Here is a 26806-nt window from a genome sequence, read left to right on the forward strand (position 1 = left end):
CCAGTCTGCAGACCACAACTTGTCCATGATCTGTTGGAAACCAGTATGCGCAAGTAGTTGGTGAGCACATGAAGGCACGAAGCTCCATTTGTGCAAGTGGCAGATGCTTACACAAAACCATCATCTTTTCCCCTCCCCCTGATGCTGCCCCTGATGCACAGAGCTGGAAAGATTGGGGATCACTGGTGTAAAAAGTATATCAATATCTCTTCTTCAAGCACTAATTTACCTTGTGATTTCTAAGGCATTTCCAGGTCATCTCTGCTTGGGTGTTCATGTGTAATTGAAATTGATTGATTGAAAGAAGGCATTTGACTCCCTGCCACAAGACTGGATAATAAAAGGCCTAGAAATAACAGATTAGGAACATCAGAAGCTCTGCCCAACCATCAATGGCACAATGGAAACACAGTTGCTGGTCAACCGTGATGGACAGAGAGATTAACATCACAAGAGGAATCTTTCAAAGAGACTCACTACCACTGCTACTATTTCTCATTACATTGATTCCGCTGCCAGCAAGACGGAAGAAGTAAGACCATGGCTATCAAACATAAACTTATTTATCAGTCTATTCCAGCTTCTTTACACGTACAATCTAAAACTGTATGGAAAAACATCCTCAGAAATGGAATCACTGCTCAACACTATCAGAATATACAACCAAGTTATTGCAATGGAGTTTGGACTGGACAAATGTGTCACACCCACCATCAATAGGGAAAATAATAGTGAAAGTATTAAGATGTCCTAAGGAAATAGCACCAAGAGTCTGGATGAAGACTAACATTGCAAATAACTGGGCATCCTTCAAACTGACAATAAAAAGTGTACTGAAGTCAAGGTTAGTACTGAATACATCAGAAGAATGAAGAAGATCTTAAGGTCCATGCTCAGTGGTGGAAATACTAACAAAGCAATTAACACCAGTCATTAGATATATGGCTTGAATAGTGAACTGGACTCCAGATGAAATAGAAGCCTCAGATAGGAAGGCCAGGAACATAATGCCAATAAATCATGCTCTTCATCCATGCAGCAATATTGACAGAGTTTATTTACGAAGGAGCAAAGGTGGGTGTGAAATTTTGCAATTCCACACCCACCAACCCACCAGACACCTGAATAAGAAAAAAAAAAGGGCATCAGAAGAATATATGAAGGACAATGAAGAAGATGTACTAAAGAAATTAGTATAACATGGAAGCCAGGCTTGGGGTTGAAAATTTTTAGCAACCGGTTTTCTGCCTGATTGCCTACTCACCTTCCACACCATGGTGAGGGGGGATTTTCACCTTTCCTAGGTTCCAGAGGCTTTTCTAGAGCCTCCAGGAGGGCAAAAATGGCTTCCTCCAAGCTTCAGAGGCCCTCCGGAGGCTGAAACAAACCCGTTTCCAGACTTCCGGAACTTCCTGGAGGCCCATTTTTGCCGTCCCAGAGCCTCCGTGCAAGCCCTGCACTTACCTGGCATCCAAAATGGGCCACGTGGAGACTCCTAGGAGGGAGGGAAGGGATGGGCAGGCCAGCCTGTCCTTTCAACTACCGGTTCAGTACACCAGGTGTAAAATTAGCATCCAGTTCACCAAACTTGTCCAAACTGGCTAAAACTCACCCCTGATGGAAACTCGTTGAATACCAAAGAGACTAAATCAAGGCTAAATAAAGAATAAAAAGAAATGTTTAAAAGGCAAAGTATTACATAGACAGTACATTAAAGAAACAAAAAAAACTAGCAGGCAAAGCAGATAGCATGATCTGGCAATGTCTAAAATCAGGAAAGTTGAAGAAAGAGGCAGAGTGGCTAATTCTAGGTGCACAAGACCAAGCCTTAGGAACAAAAAATATAAAATCAGAATTGAGAAGACAGCAAACAGTTCTTCAAAGAAGCTGAAGAACCTGTTGAAGAAGGTTGTGCATATTGACTATATGAACAACACCATGGCAATATAGGAACCATGGTGAATTGGAATATCTTCAAAAAAATACCACTTGCCTTCAAACAAGAGCTGATGAAATAGGCAAAGCAATAGAAAAGGAACTAACTTAAGTATTCTAACAGACAAGCATCTGCCATACAACATCCCAGACTTAACAGTTATTGATAAGAAAGACAAAGACAAAGAAAGAACTGGAGAAAAATCACAAAATATAAAGACCTGCAAATAGAAGTTGAACAACTGTGTCAAACAAAAGCAAAGGTAGCCCCAATAGTAATAAGAGGCTTGGATACAATCTCAAAACATCTGAAGTGCCAATGGAACATCTTTGGCAATGACAAAATTATCACAAGTTATTCGGTAAGCCAATTTTACTAAGAAAAGTTTACATCTTGTGAAAATGCCTTTAACACTATCAATATCTAAAGTAGAAAATCAGCACCTCCACCCCAGAAGAATTAAATATTTTGAGGAATATTAAAAAGGCAAGATATTATATTTCCCTAAAGGAGAAATGGAGAAACATGCTCTTAAAAGACAGAAAACAGACTTAATCTCCCTACACACAGCAGACCAGCTTTTAGAAATGCAGATTTGGCTATCCATTCAAGACAGGATATTTTGAAATAGCCTGTGGCAAAGGCAGAGTGATAGGATTAGCCCTCACTCGAGATTCAAAGCAAGATGGAAGCCATTAAGCCAGCTATGATCCCTACATCACCCCTGCATGGCGCCATGGGAGTCTGACAACAGCCAATAAAATACATGCTCTTGCACAGGAACAGGAAGTTCAAGTGTAAAGCCCAAAGAAGATATAAAAAACTCCACTCTCAACTCCATTTTGTCAGCTACACCAAAAGCATGTGCTTGGTGGTTCTGTTCATCATTAAACCTTATTTTCAATTAGCCTCCATGTTTCCAGTGTCTTTATCACAGCTTGGAACCAAACCAGATGGATATTTCTTCCCACACTCCCCATCCCAGGATCTTGGGAAGGACTCAAAGGGGAGGATTAAAAACACCAATCCAGTCTAAACACCTGGGTAATGAAGCTATCAACCATAATCATATTGTTCATTAGTTAAATATAAAGCAAAATGTCACTGGACAATAAGATTGCTAAGATTGGCTTCCAATTCAAATAGGAAAATATATGCAGATACAGATGAAAGCCAACCCATGACTTATTTTCTCGTTCAATTATCAAGTGATTTACTGCTCGTCTGCCTGTGGATCAGGATTTGGAAAATCATAATATATAACCGGGGCTGTATTTCACTATTTAGGAATTCCCATGCCTAAGAAACATTGTGATGCACAATGGCTTTTATATATTCTTAGAGCTCATAAGCATTTCTGAGGAATGGTAAAATTAAACAAAATGTGGAAATAAAATTACCTTGAAGACATAAAACTAACTTGAAATCTGTTGAAATTATTTCAGTGGATGTATAACTTTTGTTGATTTGTTGGGCATAAGTTAACATTTCAATAATAGACCATAGACCATTTGGATGAATGACTGATGTCCCATTATCCATGCAGTCTGTTTGGATACAGCTTTGAAATACAGCTGGTTCTGTAAATCTTTAATTTCAGTTCATCCCACATTTTGCAAAACATAATGTGCACTTTATTGCAAAGTTCTGGACATTTAATATAACAGGTTACCAATACCCCATGGCTGCAGTTGTCCATTGTTATTGCACATGCAATTAGGAATAAAATATCTGACAGAATGACTGCTGCAAGTGTGATTTGCTTTTTAGCCTTTAAGACCAATATAGAAACTTGGAAATAGAGAGTGACTCTTCTACTAAATAGTAGAACTGTAGAGAGATGAAAAGGAATGTACTGATCCCTATGGACCTAATTAAGAAAAGATGCAAGAACAAAAGCTATTAAGACCCCTTCTTTCTGGCAAGTAATATTCATAGTTGCATGATGTTAGCTCATGCTCCTAGAACGGGGTGTGTGTGTGTGTTTGTGTGTGTGTGTGTGTGTGTGTGTGTGTGTGTGTGTGTGTGTGTGTGTGTGTGTCAAACTCACAGCCCATAGACCGGATGCATCATATGCTGCCCACACCCAGTTTAGCGAAAGAGAAAAAAGTCACAACATGTAACATGATGACAACATGACATCACTATTTTGACACGCGTATCCTAGGTGAGCTGATGACATGAAATCATCGATCATTTGGATAGTTATTGCAAAAATACTGTCTGTCAATTCACAAAGAGTTGGAGGTGACCAAGAGGAAAAGAACAATAATATCAACTACATGAGTTTACTGGTTACAAAAGTATTGCTCAAGATGCCACTTACTAGGCACCTAGCATTTTTGTGCAATCTGTCTAAGGTTGTATATGATAAAATGCCATACTACAAATTATGCTGCCAACAAGAAGTGTCAGCATCACAGAGGCCTAGCTCATATTGTAGAGATTGAAAGATAATGAAAAGCCATCAGGAAGCTACAGTAACTCTGCTGTAAGCTTCTTTCTCTTAAACTCTATGTTTTAATAAATGTCCATCAAGGTTCAGTTCCAAATGGGGAGAAAGACACTGAAAACATCGTGGCTGTTTGGAAAAATGGTTTAATGGTGGACAGGGCCACATGGTTTGAGGTTCTGGGCAAAGTGAGTGCATGGAGTGGAGAGAGGGATACATTTATACACGTTCTTGGGCCCTGACTTAGAGTTTCCTGTTCCTGTACCAGAAATGTATTCCATTGGCTGTCCCAGGGGGCGAAGTTCTTAGCTAACTTTTTAGGCTGTCTGTGTCTCAGGCTTGGTTGAGCCTTGCTGGGTGATATAATCTTCCCTTGTTCCATGTGGTGAGATGGGTAGAGGGCTAATCGTATCATATCCTGAGGACAGGGGTGGGTTCTGGCTTCTGGTGTTGGTTATTACCTTTAAATCCCTGCATGGCTTAGGATCAGCATACCTGCAAGACCGCCTACTGCCACACTCCTCCCAACGGCTGGTAAGATCCCACAGGGTGGGTCTCCTTTAGATGCTGTCAGCCAGACAATGTCGGCTGGTGGCTCCCTGGAGGAAAGCCTTCTCTGTGGCTGCCTCAACCCTTTGGAATGAACTACCCCCAGAAATCCGGACCTCACCCACTCTCACGGCCTTCAGAAAAGCTGTCAAGACTTGGCTATTCCGGCAGGCCTGGGGCTGTTGACCTCATTGTTGAGGTCCAGCCCCGACTGAAATGAATGTATCTCTGTTGTTTTTAACTTGTCTATTTTATTTTTATTTTATTTTGTTTTCCTTTCTTTCCCCTCTCTGTAAGCCGCCTGGAGTCCTCCGGGATTGGGCGGCCTATAAATAAAATTAAACTTGAAACTTGTTACTGCCGGTTCACTCAAGGATACGCTGCAGGTATTCACACGTGCTTTATGTGCATGTGCAGTAATAAAAATAGCTTCTTTGCATGCACAGAAGCAAAAAACAAGATGGCGCTGCCTATGGCGCCGCCAATAGAACCAGTTTGGGGGCATGTCTGCCGAGTTACTACCTACTCGGCTGAACCGTTCCAAACCGGTAAGAACCCCCCTCTGCCTGAGGGCCATGTCTTCATCCCATCATCCTGGAGTGGAAGGGGGGCAGGGAGCTGCAGGGAGATGCTTTGTCTTTAAAACATGTTTCTCCTTTTTTTCATCCAGGGAAATATAATATTCTGCCTCTCATATTTCCTAGAATTTTTCATTCTAGGAGGGGGCATGGTGCTAACTTCCTACATTTATATACTATCATTTCCAGTCCAAAGGGAAGAAGGCCCTTCCTCCTAGTCTCTCAGTAGCCTCCAGTCATCTTAGAGCCTCTCCAATTCATAAATTTACTACCAATGGTTTGCAAAACTCTGAGAGGATACTGCCCTTTTGGACAAATTGCACCCAATGAATGATTCCAAATTAAACCAAGAGATGTTTTTTCCTGTGACCCGACAAATGTGTGCTAGTCAAATGCACGCCAACAAAACCGTGGCCACAAAACCGCAAGGTCAAAAGCACGGTTAGGGTTAGGGTTAGGGTTAGGGTTAGGGTTAGGGTTAGGGTTAGGGTTAGGGTTAGGGTTAGGGTTAGGGTTAGGGTTAGGGTTAGGGTTAGGGTTAGGGTTAGGGTTAGGGTTAGGGTTAGGGTTAGGGTTAGGGTTAGGGTTAGGGTTAGGGTTAGGGTTAGGGTTAGGGTTAGGGTTAGGGTGGGGTTATAAGGTTCCTTTCATGTCCCAGTATGTTGTTTGTTGATGGTGCGTGATTTTGACGTAGCGGTTTTGTCGCCGCGGTTTTGTCACCGCACATTTGACTAGCGCGCATTTGTCGGTGAACCATTCTTTCCCACCCAACACTAGGAATTGCAGGAGTAAAGTATAGAGGAAAAAAAGAACAGAGAAAAGAAATAAAAAGAATGGACTAATTTTAGCAGCTTTTCTGTGTAAAAGCTGTAAACGTATCCGAAGAAAGAGAAAATCCCAAGGAATCACATTACTAGCAGTTCTCACTGCACAGCAGAGCCATTAAGGTATCAGCTTGGAAGAGTCTGATCAGTCAAAGAAGACTATATACCCCCAGACCATCAGTAAACGAATGTGTTCTTTTAAGTATCTCATTGATCTGGGCAGCAATTCAGTTTGAATTTCTCTGCTTTCTGAGCATGCATGCATTAATATATGTGAAAATAACAGGATTTCAGCTACTATGTTTTATTTGGAAATGGGGCTGGGAGAAGGAGAAAGAAAGGATCAGGCAATAGGGAGAGATGGGCAATTACTGTAACTACTGTACCATGCTATCCTATTACAGCTAAGTACAAAAGTTTCTTAGCTTTTGCTTCCAAAATGTCATGTCAGACAAGACCTGGATTACTGTTGAAATTTTTTAATCTTCTGAGAAGAGGCGGCCAACATTTTTATAATAGGCTGAAAGCATTGATACTCTATTGTTGGTGACAATACTGCAGGTTTTTTTTTTCAAGTTCTTTCTTGGCACTGGTTGCATTGTGGATTTGACATTTTCTGTTCTGAGTCATTTAAAACTACATCTTCAGGAACTGACTGTGAACAATATATGACTAAGATTTCAGAGACCCAAACAGAGGCTTTCTCTGTGGACTCACCTAGTTCAAAATGGAAATACCAACACATCATTGCATGCAAAGACTTACATCTTTGAAGCACCAAGAAGCATAAGTCAATCTTTGTAAGCTAGTTTACCTACTTAAGCATGAATTCATATCTTTTCATTTTTCAAAGGAGCCCATTTCCAGCCCTGTAGGGATATTTTGATTGGAAACACACTTCAAAGCAGAAAGGGTTAAACCCCATCTTCCTTGCCATCTGTCATGGTTGTATCATTATTGTTTAAAAAGAACAACCATGTGTTGAGAGACTGCTCACATATCAGCATCCTAACATTCTCAATTGACCTTTAGTCAAACAATGATTCAGCTTTCAGAACTGAACACTGGTATCTCGTACATTATTTGCATGTGAATCTAAAACTCAAAAGGCAATCTAGGGATTGGATTAGATAAACCTATCCCAGTCTTTTCCCATCAGCGTGGCACTAAGTCTTCTACTATGGAATTACAAAAGATAACTGAGCAATAGGAAGCACATCATTGGAATAATCACTTTTTGTAACTCTTGGCAACAATCAAATGGATGAGAGAGGTTGCTTTCCTGGATTGTCCTTCAAGAATTGCATTTCACCCACAATGTCTTACCATTTAGAAATTAAGATGTATATCTTCCCTCCGTTTTTAATTATTTGTTATATATTATCTTTAAATTGCAATCTGGTTATATTTAACCAGAAGAGATAATAGTTTACTCTAAGGTATGGAGAAGATATGGTCCTCTTCTTCCACAGCTGATGGATAATTACACAGAAAAATGATTGATCTTTGATTCCAACACTGGAAGTTTTAAGAAGAAGTTGGATTACCATTTGCCTAAGCAGGGGGTTGGACTAGAAGACCTCCAAGGTCCCTTCCAACTCTGTTATTCTATATCCTAATTCTCTATTTGGCTGGAGAACAGGATTCAAAGCCATTTTCTCAAAATAAGGAAACAATAGATATGAGAAGGAGCTTCCTGACTGCAGCCTATCAGCCAACGGAACAGGCTGCCACTTGAAATGTTAAGTTGCCTTCACTAGAGATCTTCAAACAAATGCTGGATGATCATCTGGAAGACATTCTCAGTGGAGTATCTCACTGATTTGGGAAAATGACTAGAATGGCAAAGAAGGTCTCTTGCACTTCTAGACCTTTGCTTCAAAATTTGGGATTTCATTTTTTTTAACTATCTTGCTAATGCTTGCTGAAGTAAAAAGTGGGGGACAAAATGAATAAACAGAAACAGAATTGACATATTTGTGCCCCTGCATTCAATTTTTATATGCTCATCCCCTTCTAATGGACATTCACTTGACAGATGTTCTGTTTTCTTCTCCCATCCTTGCCTGCAACTCCAAGGTAAACAGGATATTGGGCTGACATGGTAAAGAGTTACAGATTTGTTATGAAATATGCTTTCATGAATTAAAGCCAGGCACCTGTTTGGCCAAATGTTTTGCCACAGTAAATTGTGGGTAGTGAGTTCTGGAATTTGGAGGCAGCCTACATACAGTATCAATGACAAGAAAGCAAAGTTGATTGATTGGATGAGGCCCGGGAGGAAAAAAAATAATAATGTATTAAAAGAAAATGTTACAGAGCTAAAGATGAACACTTTCATCTTTAATGAAAGATGAAATAAAAATCACCTTCTTTTCCTCTTCAGGGAATAATAACAAAATACAAACCATTTGCATATAAAACATGTCCCAGAAACAGAATGTAACAAGAAAATGGAGCATGGTATATTTTGTTATTTATTATATTTATATAACTGCCCATCTCATAAAAATGTGACATATAATGGGTGGCATATAAATATAGCAACAGATAAAACTACGTAATAATCTAAAACATAAATTAAAAAATGCATAGATTGCAGAAGAACAATAGTAACTAGAATTCCTACAAGCCATTTTTCAGATTCCCCATGGGTTCCTCAAAGTTAATGGGAAAAAGCATGTTTTAAGAGCCTTCCAGAAGGCTAATCTCACCTTGATGGGAATAATGTTCCAGAGAGCAGGGGCCACAACGGAGAAGTCTGTCTGGGTTCCACTAGATGAAACTGCTTTGATGGGACCCACATCATATCTCATCTGCTAAATCTGAAGGGGCAGATAGAAGTGGTTCTCAAACAATCTGATCTCATGCCATCTAGGGCTTTAAAAGGAAAAAAAATAGAACCCTGAATTGCATAATTTCATCATCAGCCATTCAGTCATGTCTGACCCTCAGTCACTCTAAGGCGGGGGTGTCAAACTCAAGGCGTGGGGGGCGAATCTGGCCCATGGGGTGCTTAAATCTGGCCCATGGGGCTGCCCTGAAAATAGAGAAGGATTGGCCTGCGGTGCCTCTGCCAGCAAAATGGATGGATGGATGGATGGATGAATGGATGGATGGATGGTTGGTTTGTTGGATGGATGGATGGATGGATGAATATTTGGAGGAATAAGTAGGGAGAGCAGAATAGCCAGGGAGACAGGAGAGATGCAAACATTGTATTCCCAACCAGTTGGTGTATAGGCAGGAAAACATTAAAAAAGTTAGAATACTCTAGATTTTTATTAAATAACAAGATCATTCTGTACATATATCTTTAGTGCTTATATATCTAAAAATGTAGCTCGGAGTGCTAGAAAGCAAGGGAATTGACAGATGAAGAAGAATGATTACATCTGGGAGAGAATTTGGAATGGAAATATCGAAGATAACAGTAGTTTATACAATTATTTTTGTAAAGGTATAACATTCACAACCAAATTCTGGTTTATGCTGAAAGAAGAGTGGACACTATATGTTATGGCTTGGATTGTGATTGTCAGTATTTCTATATTAAACTTTATAGTCATTATAATTCACCATATTATAGTCCACCAAAATGGCTGATATGTATTTGTTGATATGTATTTTATTCTGCAGACTTCATCCAAATAAGGAAACTTATGATGACATTCTGTATAAGTTACATTATAAAAGCAATTACACAATCATATTTAAATATATCTACTTACCAAACCAAAGAAGACCAAATTAAAATTATATTACCTTATCCAGGTTTACAAGAGGAAATTTAAAAAGAAAAAACCTCAACAGATCTCAGGTAAGCTATAATTGTATAGTGTGTAAGAACAGAAAGTGCTGGAACAAACAGATAAATCACTAAGCATGAAATCACGAGTGGAATATTATCTGCTAAAATTCAATTGAATTTTAACACTGCACAGGGAAATTACCCAAATTAGGATAATATTTCAAGCAAATTAAGTTTGTTTGAACATTGTTGTTATTTTCCAGTCTAGACCTACAAGTAAAGTAGATGTACAGTATGTTAGTAAGCTTGCTTGGGGCATATGCCTTTAATAAGAAGATTGAAAAAAGAAACCTTTTAAAAGAGGAATGATTCAGGAGTAGAATTCTATGGAAAGCAATTGAGATTATTACAGAGACTTTATCTCCCCAGAGAAAAGGACTAGAGTGATGGTTAGATAAAACAATCAAATATAGGGAGTAACTATGCATTACCAGAATAGCCTAGGAAGCATAACAATCTTATTCCAAGAGAACAGTTATGGTGAGATCAGATTTCCCCCCCAAAAAAAATTCTGCTTCAGAGAGAAAGGGTAGAGAAATATGATTTTTAGAAGATTTGAGATAACAAGAAAAAGAAATAGAAGGAGGTGAGAAACTGATATTAGCATTCCTTCCTTAATGCTCTTTTGAGAGTTCAAAGAAAATGCTGACTGTCTAGTTATGCACAGTGAATATCAAGCTGGAAACTCAACTACTTAAGAGGGAAGAAAGAACCATTCGAGGTCTGTGTGTGTGTGTGTGTGTGTGTGTGTTTGTCTGTGTGTTTGTCTGTGTGTGTGTGCGTGCGTGTGTGTTTGTAAAGAGAGAAACACAGCAAAAGCAGAATCGTTGGTTCCCTAGAAAAGTGATAGGTTTAGGTACAAAACTTTGCTATTTCCAGGCACAAAAGAAATCAACTGTGCTTGCTTAACAAAAGAACAGGAAATATATGGACACTTTATGAAGGCTTTGCTTCATAGGGCTTCAATGAAGTAGTATGAGAAACCTGATTAGATTAGAATGAGAGAAGGGGCTTCCATTTACAAGTAGCAAACAAATGTTCCTCTTCCTAAGGTATGGTCACTTTGGAGTGACACTTTGCTGTGTTTGGAGTGGTAGGAGAGCAAAGGAAGCAAAAAGCAGAGGAGAGAAGAATACTCTTCAATGATAGATGGGTTCTTCACGTATGAGGTAAACTAGACTATCTAGAAGAAACTCCAAAATACAACTGAGGAAAAAACAGACCATTTTATATTTTTGCTGTAAAAGTGTAAGGGATGGTATCTATGGAAGGAGGGTCTAATGGACTTTAGTGAAGGGGGTAGCTCCCCAGGAAGAAGGGAAAACATTACAAGGAGGGGAAAAAGACAAGACAAAATGCACCTTGGAACTGGCTAGGCAGGGGTCGGCAAGTTTAAACACTCAAAGAGCCATTTGTACCCATTTACCACAAAAAAGAAAATACCAGGAACCACAAAGGTCCTAACTGGAAGCCCCCTGTTCAATTCCGGAGCTGACTGAAAGTTTAGTTTCTCCACCATAGAGTCTCCTCCTAGTATGGTATCCTTTTTCCTCTACCTGTCCTAACAGAAATCCCTATCAATGGTGGAGCCACTCCTTGCCATAGAGTCTCCTCCTGCTTCCCCCCCCCACATCCCACTGAAAGGTCCTCTCAAAATTGTGGTGCTGACCAGCAACACGGAGCTACAACAGAGGGATGAAAGAGCCACATGCGGCTCCAGAGCCGTGGTTTGCTGACCCCTGGCCTAGGAGACAAAGGAAGAAAGTTATGATAGCCACTCTCTAAAATCTCCCCAGCTATATCCATTTAAACGAATGTAGGACTGATTTAATCTGCCAAAATTCTGTCTATTGGTGTGAACAAATAAAGAACTGAACTTTCCCTGGGTGGGATTAAAATTGTATGGATAAGATGCCATGTTCTGAGTTTTGGGTATCAGATGATGAGGCCAGGTTAGAACACATTCAACATTCTAGAACAGTGTTGAACATTTTCAGGTAGAGTTGGAAATGAGGAAAGGGCCCTTTCAGGTACAGACTGTAAAATATGTCATGAATTATTGGTGGCAAATATTTGGATTAAATTTAAGAGTTAGAGAAAATAGGCAGTTCAACAAATTACAAAATCAACAAATTTGAAATCAATAACACTTCAAAAAGACAAAATTCCAAGTAGCTTTTAGAATAAGCGATCATGATAGCTAGGGAAAGACAGAAGATGAAAGCCTTAGGCAATGAGAAGGACGAATGACAACTGAATGCACAATTCCTATGTCAAATGAGAAAGGCTAAGAAAAAATACCTGAGTCAAGGATGTGGAAAAAGGCAATAAATAATACAGGTGTAGGTGTAGATATAGTTGACAGATAGTTGCAGTGGTGGGATTCAGCCAGTCCGCACCTATTCAGAAGAACCGGTTGTTAACTTTCTAAGCAGTTCGGAGAACCAGTTGCTGGAAGAAATCTCCTTTTGTTTTTTTTCCCACTTTACAGGACTAATCCTGTAAGGAAGGCAGGAAAGAAACAGTCTGGTGTTGTTTCTAGCCTAATCTTTATTGTCCTGCTTACAGAAACTGCTTCTCTGGTTAACCCTTATTACATTGTAACAGCTAAGGCGAAGCACCCATTGACTTGAGTGACGTTGAGTTGGCCACGCCCACAAAGTCACATGACCACTGAGCCACTGGATAGTTGATAGATAACATGTTTACAGAAATCAGAGATCTGTATAGTGAAACCAAAAATATGCAGGGAAGAACAATCATGGAGGAGACCTCACAGAAACAGATCATGTTTACCAAAGTAAGACTACACAGAAGTTCCTTTGCAAATAGAAACATAGAATGACAGAATGGTACATGCAGAACTAGACTATATACAGAAACTGACTTTACTAAAGGTTTATTGGGAGGTGCACTAACTATTATTTTCAAAATCAGCTGGAGAGTTGCTTAAAACTGTAGCAGAAGAAGTGCTATCAGTAAGGTAGCAACAAATATGAAACATCATTATGGTTTTTAGGAACCGATAAATTGACTAGGTTTTTAGGAATTGATCTTTGTATCGCTATATCAAAGAAGGGGAATGCATAAATGTCCACATCATAGCACAACTTCTTCACAAAAGCACACATTTCCTTGAGGTTTTACTAAGAAGACTAGACTCATAAAATAGTAAGGGGGGAAGAGAATCTAAATGAAGATTTTATAAAGGGGGCAGGATATAAAATTACACTGATAACAAAGGATGGATACTGTCACTAGCAAGAGAACAGATTTACTTTTGCTTAATTAACTACAGCAGTGCCTTTAACTCTATAGATCTTATCAGAATGCGGAGCATATTAATTTAAGATAAATGAATGTTTCAGAAGACCTGCCTTTTTGAAGGATCTTTGTGATTAAAAGCAAGCGACTCTAAGAACTGTACTTCCAATAGAATTTATGAGTTGTGAAGAACAGGGGGAAAAGTGAAACAAGGATATATGTTCCCATACTGTTTATGTTTAACTTATATGATATAAAAGAATGGCAAGATTGAAAGATGTGGCAGCTAGAATCAAAACTGAAAGTTAAAATGCTAATAGTTTTGAAATAAAAAATACAGATGATACTGGTTGGTTAGCTGAAAGTAAAGCCTCAGATGTATTATGAATGTAAACTGAAAAGTGAAAAATGTTATGTTCTCACATGATCTGAACTTCAAAAAGGATCTCTGAGACTTATCATAGGCTCGCTATATTCACATTTCTGAGAAAATAAAAAGGGTTTGTGGTTGCAGGCCACTGATTTTATTTGGCAGTGTTTTGTCTTCTGTACAGATAAAAGTAAAGTACAAGCTAAGAAAGAGCCCTTTTTTTTGGGGGGGGGGGGGAGATGGCAGTGGGAATTATCCCAAGTTTAATTTCAATAAAGATTTGGTACTGTCCATATCCACGATATCAGACATCTTGTCTTATTTCTTAAAATACCAAAATCATGTTACCAAAATTCCAAATGTGGCCCCCAACCCCTAAAGTTCATAATCTCTGATTCTGTAATGGTATGTGAGAAAGACCTTGGAAGACAGGACAGTTGTCAAAGGGATGGTCAGATAAGTGACAGCAGAGTTTACAACAGGGGAGGGTTTGGGCTGTTGCTACCGCCAGTTCGCTCAGGGACGTGCTGCACAATACTAAAAAAATCAAGATGGTGGTGCCTATGGGGCCGCCGATAGAACTGGTTTGGGGGCATGGCAGGCAGAGTTACTACCTACTTGGCCAAACCAGTCCGAAATGGTAGGAACCCACTTGTAGTGTACAACTGGATAATGGACAGGGTAAGAGACTTAGCAGTAACTCTACTAATTTCCTGGGCTATAAAAAGAGCAATGTGGAGTGTGTGGACGGGTGAGAAGATTGTACTTTCAGCCTTGAAAAACTCTTTCAATGTAGTTTTACAATAAAGTAGAATTAACTTATTGGATAGTGATTCTTTTCTGGTTTATCCAACCGTACAGACAGACAGACAGACACACACACACCTCAGTGGTGGGTTGCAGGTGGTATGCCCCAGTATGGGCATATAGGTGCCTGCCGGGAGCACCAGGTACGGTGCTCCAAAGGGCCCACCTGCCCGCCTAAGCTTCTTACCTATATTTGAGCTCTTTGGGGCTTCTGCACATGCACATGGAGCATACGATGCCTGCATGATGCTCCACTGAGCAGCTGGAGTGTCATGGAGATGTCATGGAGGTATTGTGGAGGTAAGAACGCAAGTGCGTGCTGCGCGTATGCTGTGTGCATTCTGTGCATGTTCATGTGGGAAACGCTGGGCACCATTACACCGTACTAGTTGCAACGGGATCCGGAACCCATCTCTCTCTCTCTCTCTCTCTCTCTCTCTCTCTCTCTCTCTCTCTCTCTCTCTCTCTCTCTCTCTCTCTCTCTCTCTCTCTCTCTCTCTCCCTCCTCCCTCCCTCCCTCCCTCCCTCCCTCCCTCTCCCTCCCTCTCTCTCTCTCTCCTCTCTCTCTCTCTCTCTCTCTCACACACACACACACACACACACACACAGAAGGCAAAACAGATAACAAGACCTAGCAATGACTAAGAGCAAGAAAGTTGAAGAAATAGACAGAGAGGCTAATTCTGGCAGCACAAGACCAAACTTTAAGAATAAATGCATACAAAACCAGAATTAAGAAGACAGCGGCAGAGAGCAAATGCTGCCTCTGCAAGGAAGCTGAAGGTAGAGTGGACCACCTAGTAAGATGCTGAAAGAAGATTCATGATTCTCCACCGGTTGCAGTTATTTTCCATCTAGAAATAAGAACCGTATTTATATAAGCCCTCTCATTGTGTTGACATTATTATGCACTGTGCATTCTTTCCTGAAGCACTTTTGAGACCACAACAACAGAAGGAATATTATATATAATATTTGCTCTACTCAGGATTTGCTGGCACAGTTTAGGAAGTGATGATTCTCCCCCCCCCCCCATATTTTTCTTCATTCTCTTAGTATTCCTTTGCTAAAACTAAGAGTTTCTTTTCCACACTTACCTCACTCCACTCCACCGCAGTGTATTTGTTGGTCTATTTTTTTTTAATCTTTAAAAGCAATTTGGACTAAATGACATAATCTACCTTATTCTTCGACTCGGTACAAAAGAATGTCCTATTATAAAAGGATATACTATTATAAATATTGTTCTCTCTCTCTCTTTCTTTTTCAAATTCACAGTTCAGTTTGCAATGGTACTTGTCAAACAAAAGAACATTAGCATGGGAAAAAATAAAAAAAGAGCTTGAGCTTGTCATTAAAATAGAGATAGAGGAAATTTATACCACCCAGCCATTCACAGAACAACAGTATTTCACAGAAGACGACATCTAAGTGTATCTCAAATTAAAGCTCCTTTGAAAACAAAGATGCATTATAAATTGAAACCAACTCTTTCTTTCTTTCTTTCTTTCTTTCTTTCTTTCTTTCTTTCTTTCTTTCTTTCTTTCCTCACAATAGAGGTGCACAAAGAAAAGCTGAATTGGCAACTGGCTTGTCAGCATTCTTCCAGGGATGATTGAAAATGCTGAATGCCATTGCCTTTCCACATGGTGAGAAAGCTAATGTCAAGGACACTGTTCAACCTTACCCATTTTTTTAAAAAAAAATAGCTGAAGAAAACCAAGAGGAGAATTAATGCTCATGAAAAGCCAATGTTTCTCTTTCATTTTTTTGATTTATACTTGCTGGGGAAAATGGTAAATGAGATTGCAGGCAAGGTGATGAAAAGGCATGCCTTTCAATAGGTTTGCCTCTTTGAGCCTGAGTCTTGTAGAATGGGAAAATTACAACAGAAACACCTTTCTTCTTGGAAATGGAGCTAAACAAAGGATGAAGTAGGCAGTCAAGAGTAGCACACTGAAAGATCAGGAGAGCTACATAGGTGGTCATTGAGAGCTTGCCATTAAATTTACAGACTGAAATGGAACAAAGGAAGGTGAGTCAGATGAAAACTGAATGAAGGTAGAATTCTTTGCCTGGATTTCTTACTGCTGTAATATAGACCTATGACACAATTTGTATATCTTCGGAAACTTGTTTACTAATTGCACAATAACAATTCCTTTTTCCACCTTGTTCTGAACTTAACGTAAAATCGAAAAGCTGATTTTGTTCAGCTGTTAAAGATCTATCCTGAGGTGGAGTGGTGTTTTCTTTTTCACTTTCAACAAGGTGCCAGACGATCTTACAAACTTTACTCAGTCGCTGTTATGTTATTGTATATGTGAATGACTATTATAATAGAGAGCCATGGAAAAGGCCTTGAAGAGAATATTCAGAAAACGTTCCCATAACAAGGGAGAAATGTTCCTAAAGCAGTGAAAAAGGGAAAAGTATTAGGACGAGACTACCCTAAGTCAGTCAGTGGGGCATAAGATGGAGGGAAGATAAAATATGTCAGCCTCTGTTTTGCTGCTTGCTTTTCGGCTGCCATTGAAACGGGGAGGGAGGGCATGGTATTTGGGTGAGGGAAATAATCTGTATTGGTATTGGTATTGGTATTTTATTATTTGTATGCCGCCCTTCTCCGGGAGGACTCAGGGCGGCGAACAATTCAAAGCGGAAAAAAAGGGGGAACATAAAAGACAAAATACAAATAATAAAAGTAGGCAACAGTCGCACAACCATACATGTCGAGAGGGGAGGGAACTCATCACCCCCAGGCCTGCCGACAAAGCCAGGTTTTGACGGCTTTTCAGAAGGCCTGGAGAGAGGTGAGGGTCCGAATCCCTGTGGGGAGTTCATTCCAGAGGGCCGGAGCTGCCACAGAGAAGGCCCTCCCCCGGGTAATAGCCAGGTGGCATTGGCTGGTAGATGGCACCCGGAGGAGACCAACCCTGTGAGATCTAATGGGTTTGTGGGAGGTAATTGGCAGCAGGCGGTCTCTCAAGTACCCAGATCCAATACCATGAAGGGCTTTATAAGTTACGACTAGCACCTTGAAGCGTATCCGGAGACTGATCGGTAACCAGTGCAGCTCGCGGAGGATAGGTATAACGTGGGTGTACCGAGGTGCATCCACAATCGCTCGCGCGGCTGCGTTCTGGACGAATTGAAGTCTCCGAATACTCTTCAAGGGCTGCCCCATGTAGAGCACATTGCAGTAGTCCAGTCTTGAGGTCACGAGGGCGTGAGTGACTGTTGCGAGTGCCTCCAGGTCCAGGTAGGGACGCAACTGGTGCACCAGGCGAACCTGGGCAAATGCCCCCCTGGTCACAGCCGACAAATGGTGCTCTAAAGTCAGCTGTGGATCCAGGAGGACTGTTAATTGGGAGTTGTTCTCACCATCTATTGTGCATGTGGAAAGGAGGGAATTTCCCGCCAAGGCCAACTGTCCAGCATACCAACCTGATGATGATTTTTGAAGATGTCTCCCACCTGACAGCTGTGGAGATATTGGATTGGACTATAGACTGGGGTTACCAAGGGGAGGGAAATGGGTCATGTATTGATATCTAATGCTTTCGCGCGCTTTTGCTCAGATCCAGCTTTGCTTAGCTTCTATTTATTTATAATCAGTAAAAGTACTCTTAATTCTGCAAAATGGAGTTGAGTGGTTTCTTTCTTGGTTATTAAGTGAAGCAGCCGTGACAAAACCCAAGTAGACTTACGATTCAGTTACTGTAGTTTATCTCAGTTAAAGTTGGTTCTAGTCCAATGGTGGGATTCAAAAAAATTTACTACCAATTCTGGGGCTGGGGCTTGGTGGGCGTGGAATAATGGGCATGTCAGGAGAAGGATATTGTAAAATCTCCATTCCCACCCCACTCCAGGGGAAGGATACTGCAAAATCCCCATTTCCTTCCAATAAGCTGGGACTCGGGAGGCAGAGAAGAGATGGGGGCAGGGCCAGTCAGAGGTGATATTTATCGGTTCTCCAAACTACTCAAAGTTTCTACCACTGGTACTCCTGAACCGGTCAGAACCTGCTGAATACCACCTCTGTTCTAGTCTTATGGTAGAGTCTGATTCTTGGTCTGAACAACCTAATAGTGCTGAGCTTATACATGGGCTGACAGAAATAAATTTTATTTCTATCACTAGCTACTTACAAGTACAATACATAAAATGAACAATGAAAACTATGCCCTAACAACAACGATTAGCAATCATTTGTGGGTGGACCTTACATATAATGTAGCAAAATTTTATTATTTTCAAAGAAATAAATTTATCTTAGTTACAGATAATTTTTTGTTTCTGCGCAAACAAAAGCTGTCAGAGTGTATCAGAAATATAAATAAAAGAGGACTAATGAACTGGTAAATGTCCCCATACAGAATTGGCAATACAGATGAAGATGAGCTGTGGTTTCTATGATATTCACATTGCAGAGGAAATATTGGGTTTCATGTGGGTTTTTCCTTTATTTCCCTTCCAGGACACCTATGGAAAAACTAAAAATAAGGCACTCTTAAATTTGGGAATTGTGCATAAAGATGAAGTTGGTTTAGACCAGTGGTTCCCAAACTTTTTTTGGCCATGCCCCACCTAAGCATCTCTAAAATCCTGATGCCCCCCTCCCCCGGTGACATATAATTCTTACTTTACTCAAAAAGTGAACTACTCATGTGGGGAAAGCCTAAAAGGCCATTAACTTGGTTTAAACAAGATTCAAATTGCCCCCATTAAAAGTCAAATTGTCCCCCTGTGGGGCGTGGGCCCAAATATTGGGAACCACTAGCTTAGACAGTAAAATTTGGATATTTGAAATTATATTTGTCTGTTCTACATCTAAGATCTATTGCTTTACTATTGATGTAACATGATCTGACTCTGAGGTTAAGGTGGCATCGCTGCAGAAACTGTAGAGGCTGTTTCTTTTAGAAACTGAAGTTATACACTATACATAAAAAGGTATTTTGCAGATTTTCTTTTTCTCTGTACCGTTATTGTAAAAGACCCTTTTCTCAATTTTTCAAGAGTATAGAAATAGCTGTTCTGCTTTTGCTAAATGTTTAAGGATTTGTTTCATGTAATGATTGATTAAAGGCTTTTATGTTACAAATAGCTGATCAAGTTTGAAGGTCAAACCAAAGGAGACAAGAAGGGTGTACCTTGGGAGGGACATTCCATTGGACTCTGTATCTTTGTTTTGGGCATTGAATCTAGATAAATTCATGCATGCATGCATGCATGCATGCATGCATGCATGCATTCATTCATTCATTCAATTTCTATAGCTGTCCATCTCAGTTAATAACTCTGGCTAGCTTAAGTAAAAACATTAAATAATAAACATTAACATTGAAATTAATTAAAAACCATCACATATGGGAAGGAAGGGATCAAATTCACATGGGTCCCTTCTTAGTACATTAACAACCTCCAGTATGACATACCATCATTAAGGGCTAGACCAGAGGTGATATTCAGCAAGTTCTGACCAGTTCTGGAGAACTGGTAGTGGAAATTTTGAGTAGTTCAGAGAACTGGTAAATACCATCTCTGACTGGCTCTGCTCCCATCTATTCTCTGCTTCCCAAGTCCCAGCTGATTGGGAGGAAATAGGGATTTTCCAGCAACCTTCCCCTGGAGTGGGGAGGTTATGGATATTTTACAGTATCTTTCCCCTGCCATGCTCACCAAGCCACACCCACCAAGTCATGCCTACAGAACTGGTAGTAAAAATTTTGAATCCCGTTACTGGTCCAGACCAATTGGCAAAGTCAGGTTTTCAAGCCCTTTCAGAAGACCAAAAGAATGGCTGCAGTTTTCACTTTGGCGGATACCATGTTTCAGAGGACAAGAGCTAGCAGAAAATGTTCTTCTCCTGGATCATACCTGCTGGAGTTCTTTGACTGATGGGTCTGCAGCATGCCCCTTCTGCCAGTGTGGATGGGATGGGCATGGTTCCTCAGATAATATGTCAATTGGAGTAAGAGGTAAGCTTTTATGTCCTTTTAATTAAGCAATATTATTCAACAAAGCAGGCATATATACATATAGAGAATATGCATATGCATACATACTCACACATATAAATAAGGATCAGAGGTGGGTTTCTAGTGGTTTACACAGGTTCAGGCAAATTGGTAGTGGTAATTTGGCCTGGGTCGCAGAAATGGCAGCACCCTGGGCTGGCCATGCCCCTGAATTAGTTCCCTGGTCTCTGCTGCTGTTGCCGGCATGTTCTTTTATTAGCTTTTCATGGTCTTCACGCATGTGCAGAACAATTTACAGTGAACTGTGCATGTGCGAGCAGCCAATGCCAATAGGCAGTACCAATACCAGTAGGAACCCACCCCTGATAAGGATGCATGAATTCATGTAAGTATTCATTGTGACTATTATATCCCTAAACCATTCTAATACTAACATATGGAAGTGCTGCAGTAACGGCAGCATTTTTATTTCATTCTATCTACTCCCTCACCTACTTCATCACAGGCTTTTAGAGCTTTCTAGATGTTCACAATGAAGAGCCTTTCCTTTTTATGACTAGAGCTGCTTCCACGGAAGAGAAACACAGAACATTATGGCAAAGAGATCTGCAGATTAAGCACACCAGCCAAACACCTCTACATATTTCAGTGCACATTCCCGCTTTTTATATGCAAGCCATGCAGAGCAAGGGTGATTTGTGTTACTCCCTTGACCAGGCTTACTGTCATGTTCTCCAGCTGCCATAGACAGCCTGCCTCTCACAGCAGCTGAGTTCTCTCGTTGAAAGATTTGTAAGTCGGTCTGCTTCTGTGAACATTGGGAAAGAACTGGAATAAATATAGCACCAGTGGGTGGAATGAGATTTGTACTAGCTTATATTATGATCTGCTTGAGCTGAATCACGCATTAGTTATAAGGTCCTAAGGCAAAGAATCCCAAATAAATTTTGCTTTCCAACTTTCTTTGCTCCCAGATGGCCTACTCCATAGTTTAGTGGGTTTATTCTCCCTCATTGGGGTTGTTTCTAAGTGATAAAAACTTAGTGTAGAGCAGTTTCATTCTACCCTGGAGTTCTGAAGGACAAGGCTGTTTCTAAATGTCTTCTGTCCAGGCAGTTACAACCCAATTTACATCCACCTTACATCCACCTGTAGTTTTTGGCAATGTGAGAACTCTTTAAAAATCTATAAGGAGTGTAAGTCATGTCTGATACCTTTTTTTGCACTTTTTTTTAAAGGAAATACTAATGATTTCCTCTCAGAGAAGAGGAACTCATTGATTCCCAAGATCTGGGTATCAACAGATATGTAGCTTTTGAACTCAGCTAAGAAGAAAGTTGAAAAATGTTTCAGAGGTTTTTTTTAAGAGGGACGAAGTCAGAAGTCCTCATATTATCTTGTTCAAATCGTTGTCCAATCTTTTCTTGAAAGCCTCCAGCAATGGAGCACCCACAACTCTGGGAGGCAAGTTGTTCCACTGCTGAATAGTTCTCACTGTCAGGAAATCCCTCTTTATTTCTAGGTTGGATCTCCTTCTCACAACTTTCCATCCATTGCTTCTTGTCCTATCCTCAAGGATAGGACAAGAAGCAATGTTTTTATTGAAAACAAATGAACAGGATCAGGGGTGGGTTCCTGCTAGCATTACTACCGGTTCAGCACCTGAAAAATTTTGTGCTCTGCATGGATGAGCATTTGCACCTGCAAAGGTCTGTGCATGGGCACAACATTAAAAAAAGGGAAAATGCATTTTTTTTCAGTGAAGATTGTTCTGCACGTGTGCAGAACAGAAAATAAAGATGGTACCATCAGAGATAGAACCGGTTTGGATGCGTGTCCAGCCAAGTTACAACCTACTTTGCTGAACTGTTCTGAACCAGTAGGAGCCCACCTCTGAACATGATCTTCCATGTGGTAGCCCTTCATATAACTTCTAGACGTACTCAGATAGATCTTCAAAGATCAGCTTAATGCATTTAGTTCCTCTTTGTATGTATGTGTATGAGATAGAGAGAGACAAAGAACAGAGAGAGGCAGACAGACGAAGACAAAGTAAGGATCATACATCATGGATGTATGATCCATCTTTTTGATCCTATATGCCTGACCAGCAAATTATATGATAATTTAAGCAAAAATCGCTCTAGAAGATAAATATCAAGGAGGGAATAATATAATTATGGTTGGCTAACAGAGATTTACATGACAGGAGGAGGACAGTTATAGCCCAAGACTTGCCTGAAGTGAATATGATGGTGACACCATCCCACACTATCTTCAAAGTTAAACATACAAGCAAGTAAAAGTTACTCAAACATTTTTTTTAATGGTGAAGCATTCTTCTATATATCTGGAGTGAGGGGGGAGAAACTATGCCAACTTCTGATTTATGAACGATTGTAATCAGTATCAGGAAGGGATAAAATGAAATGATAAATAAGTAGAAGGTGCATAAGGTGGAAACAAAAGAAAATGAGAAGACTTTAAAGCAAAAACATTGCCATACACAAAACCATTTCCTAACCTAGCTAGTGCATCGTAAGTTTCCACAGCATATAATGAGCTCCTACCGAAGCAAGTTTCTCTTATCAGCTGATACTATGCATTATATCAGAAAAATATATGTACAAGGACATTAACTGAACAACAGTAGGAAGAAGGGCAGAACAGGGGACATCCTTGCCAAGATAGGAAATGAGCTTGGTGCTTAATGCTTTCTTTTCTAAAACTTAAGAGAAAGCAAATATTTGCTTTTCTGCAAGAACTTCCAAGAGTTCCATTAGGAGATAAAGTATCTTGTTACTTCAAAGGGGGATTGCGGAAATACAAAAGATCAGAATATGTCTGCATCTGGTATTTGTATATAAGCGTGAGATGTGAATGAAGCATTTTAGTTTCACCCTGTATGTTACTGCAGGTTTTCTACTTGTGTTTACCATGTTTTTTTGAGAATATTCAGTTGGTGAGGCAACCATCATCTAACCAACCAATGTTGCATCATCCCCATAGTGACAACATTTAAATTCTGCTTCTTTCTTTCTTTCTTTCTTTCTTTCTTTCTTTCTTTCTTTCTTTCTTTCTTTCTTCTTTCTTTCTTTCTTTCTTTCTTTCTATTTAGTTTGGCAAACATGTACAAGGTAACAGGTATAAGTATAAACATGGATATGAACAAAGGAAATGAGTACAAATAAATGGGAGCAGTAGGACAGGGACTGTAAGCACGCTGGTGGGCTTATGCACTCCCCTCTTTATGGATCTCTTAGGAATGGGGTGAGGGCCACGGTAGACAGTTTAAGGTTGAACCTGTGGGGGTTTGAGGATGTAACAACGGAGTCAGGTAGAGCATTCTAGGCATTGACCATTCTGTTGCTGAAGTCGTATTTTCTGCAATTGACTTTGGAGTGGTTAACCTTGAGTTTGTATCAATTGTTTGTCCATGTATTATTGTGGTTGAAGCTGAAGTAGTCATTGACAGGTTGGACATTATAGCAGACAATTTTATGTACTGTGGTTAGGTCAGACCGTAGGCTGATTGGGAGGAAATGGGGATTTTGCAGCAACCTTCCCCTGGAGTGGGGAGGGAATGGATATTTTACAGTATTTTCCCCCTGCCATGCTCACCAAGCCACACCCACCAAGCCATGCCTACAGAACTGGTAGTAAAAATTTGAATCCCACTACTGGTCCAGACCAATTGGCAAAGTCAGGTTTTCAAGCCCTTTCAGAAGACTAAAAGAATGGCTGCAGTTTTCACTTTGGCGGATACCATGTTTCAGAGGACAAGAGCTAGCAGAAAATGTTCTTCTCCTGGATCATACCTGCTGGAGTTCTTTGACTGATGGGTCTGCAGCATGCCCCTTCTGCCAGTGTGGATGGGATGGGCATGGTTCCTCAGATAATATGTCAATTGAAGTAAGAAGTAGTCATTGACAGGTTGGACATTATAGCAGACAATTTTATGTACTGTGCTTAGGTCAGACCGTAGGCGGTGTAGTTTTAGGTTGTCCAAGCCCAAAATTTCAAGCCTGGTGGTGTTGGGTATTCTGTTGTGAGCAGAGGAATGGATTACTCTTCTCGTGAAATACTTCTGGACCCGCTCAATTGTATTCATGTCTGATATACAGTGTGGATTCCAGGCAGATGAGCTGTATTTGAGAATTGGTCTGGCAAAGGTTCTGTATGCCCTACTTAGCAATACAATGTTACCAGAGAAACAGCTTTGCAAAATTAGGTTAACAACTCTTAATGCCTTTTTGGCAATGCTGTTACAGTGAGCTCTCGTGCTTAGATCATTTGAGATGAGTACTTCTAGGTCCTTGACAGAGCGAGGGTCGTCAACGAGGTTGTATCCGCCCAGCTTGTATTTTGTTTTCTGATTTTTGTTGCCAGTGTGTAAGACAGAGCATTTGTTAATTGAGATTCTTCGTTGTGAACAGGGACATATGTGGAATTGAAATATCTTTTCAATTCTTATTCATTTAGAATGAACAACAGAGTTTCTAAAGAAGATCTGCAAAAACTGGTAGGTTACTAAGTTTCAATCTGTATATTATTTCAGAAAGAGGTGGGTCAACTCAGCACATAATGGACTTCAAAAGCCAATTCCTGAAATATCATCTTATGAATGGGATGGGATGGATGAATGAAACATTTGCACTTAGATTTTAAACTTCACTTTTAACGCAGTGGCTTCATTTATGTTAAGGGCTCTGACAGGTCTTAAAAATAGTTTTATCCACAGCTAAAATAATTATTCATAGTGCTGCATCATATGATAGATTTCTTGTGTTTAATCTGCAAACTTACCCATTTGCAAAACCTGCTTAAATTTAAATTATTAAGATTGAGTGACACATTCCTAACAAGAAGTCATTAAAATGAATTGCTTGGTCAGTTTGCAAAAGAAAAAAAAAAACAAAGAGTTGCATGTACGCTTTGCCTGACAGGAAAATATGATGCATGGCATTATTTAAAGGATGATTAATGAGACTGGCAAAATATAAGAGAATAATCAAATTCTTAGCATCATTACAAGACTATCATCCCAAATAGGAATATGTACAATCCTATGTAGGATTGCATCTTTCTGCAGTTGACCCTGTTACACAGAGGGGAAAAAAAGTGGAAAAGTATGAACATGGGACAGGATGAAAGTAAAGAGGAGCCGTTGCTTCATTGTGTATAGCCATCCAATAAGATCTAAGAAGGTCAGTATGCTTGGGTCCATCTATTAGGCAATATAGTCTTGCCTAATATGGAACCAAAATACCTTCCTTGTTATATAGCACCTACCCTGTGTCAGAGTATATTCATAGGCAACAAGGTCAGCCAATGAATAGACATGGCAACAGGTCAGCCAATGGGGACTGTTTGGAAACTGAAACAGTACTTGCTGGAGACAGCTAGGAGCCTGGGCGTGTCTCCTTTGACTTCTGTGCTAAAGCTGCAAACTAGTCTGCTGCTGGAACAAAAACTGAAAACAGTTCTCTCCTCTGCCTGTGTTGTTTGTACTCTCTACCACGTTGGAAGAACCACTTGTGGTATTGTATATTTACTTATGTGTTATATTACAGTTTATCTAAAGAGAAGTTAATGAATCCTGCTGAATCAGTTACCTGTGTGTGCTTTCTTGATTTGATTGCTGCTGCAAACTCTGACACCCTGGGTGCATTCCTTCTTCCCAAGATCCAGGCAGCCCTGATGGTGTTATCTTCCAAAGAAGTCCTGTGGACTTGGCTTTTTCCTCAGGTTATGGACTATGATAAGGGATGGGTGGGATGTATGTTAATGGTTAGTCTTTTCTTAGTAGGAGCAATTGATATCCATCCATCCATCCATCCATCCATCCAATGAAACTTTATCTCTATCTCTAACGCTAACGCTAACGCTAACGCTAACCCTAACTCACTCACTCACTCACTCACTCACTCACTCACTCACTCACTCACTCACTCTATCACCCATCCATCCATCCATCCACCCACCCACCCACCCACCCACCCACCCACCCACCCACCCACCCACCCACCCACCCACCCACCCACCCACCCATCCATCCATCCATCCATCCATCTATCTATCTATCTATCTATCTATCTATCTATCTATCTATCTATCTATTATCCGTCCATGCATCCTAACTCACTTACTCACTCACTCACTCAATCTGTTTATCTATAAGTCATCCATCCATCCATCCATCCATCCATCCATCCATCCATCCATCCATCC

Source organism: Thamnophis sirtalis, unplaced genomic scaffold (assembly GCF_051295495.1).
Source record: "Thamnophis sirtalis isolate CommonGarterSnake01/CBP01778 unplaced genomic scaffold, rThaSir2_p1.2 scaffold_9, whole genome shotgun sequence".
Lineage (NCBI taxonomy): Eukaryota > Metazoa > Chordata > Lepidosauria > Squamata > Natricidae > Thamnophis > Thamnophis sirtalis.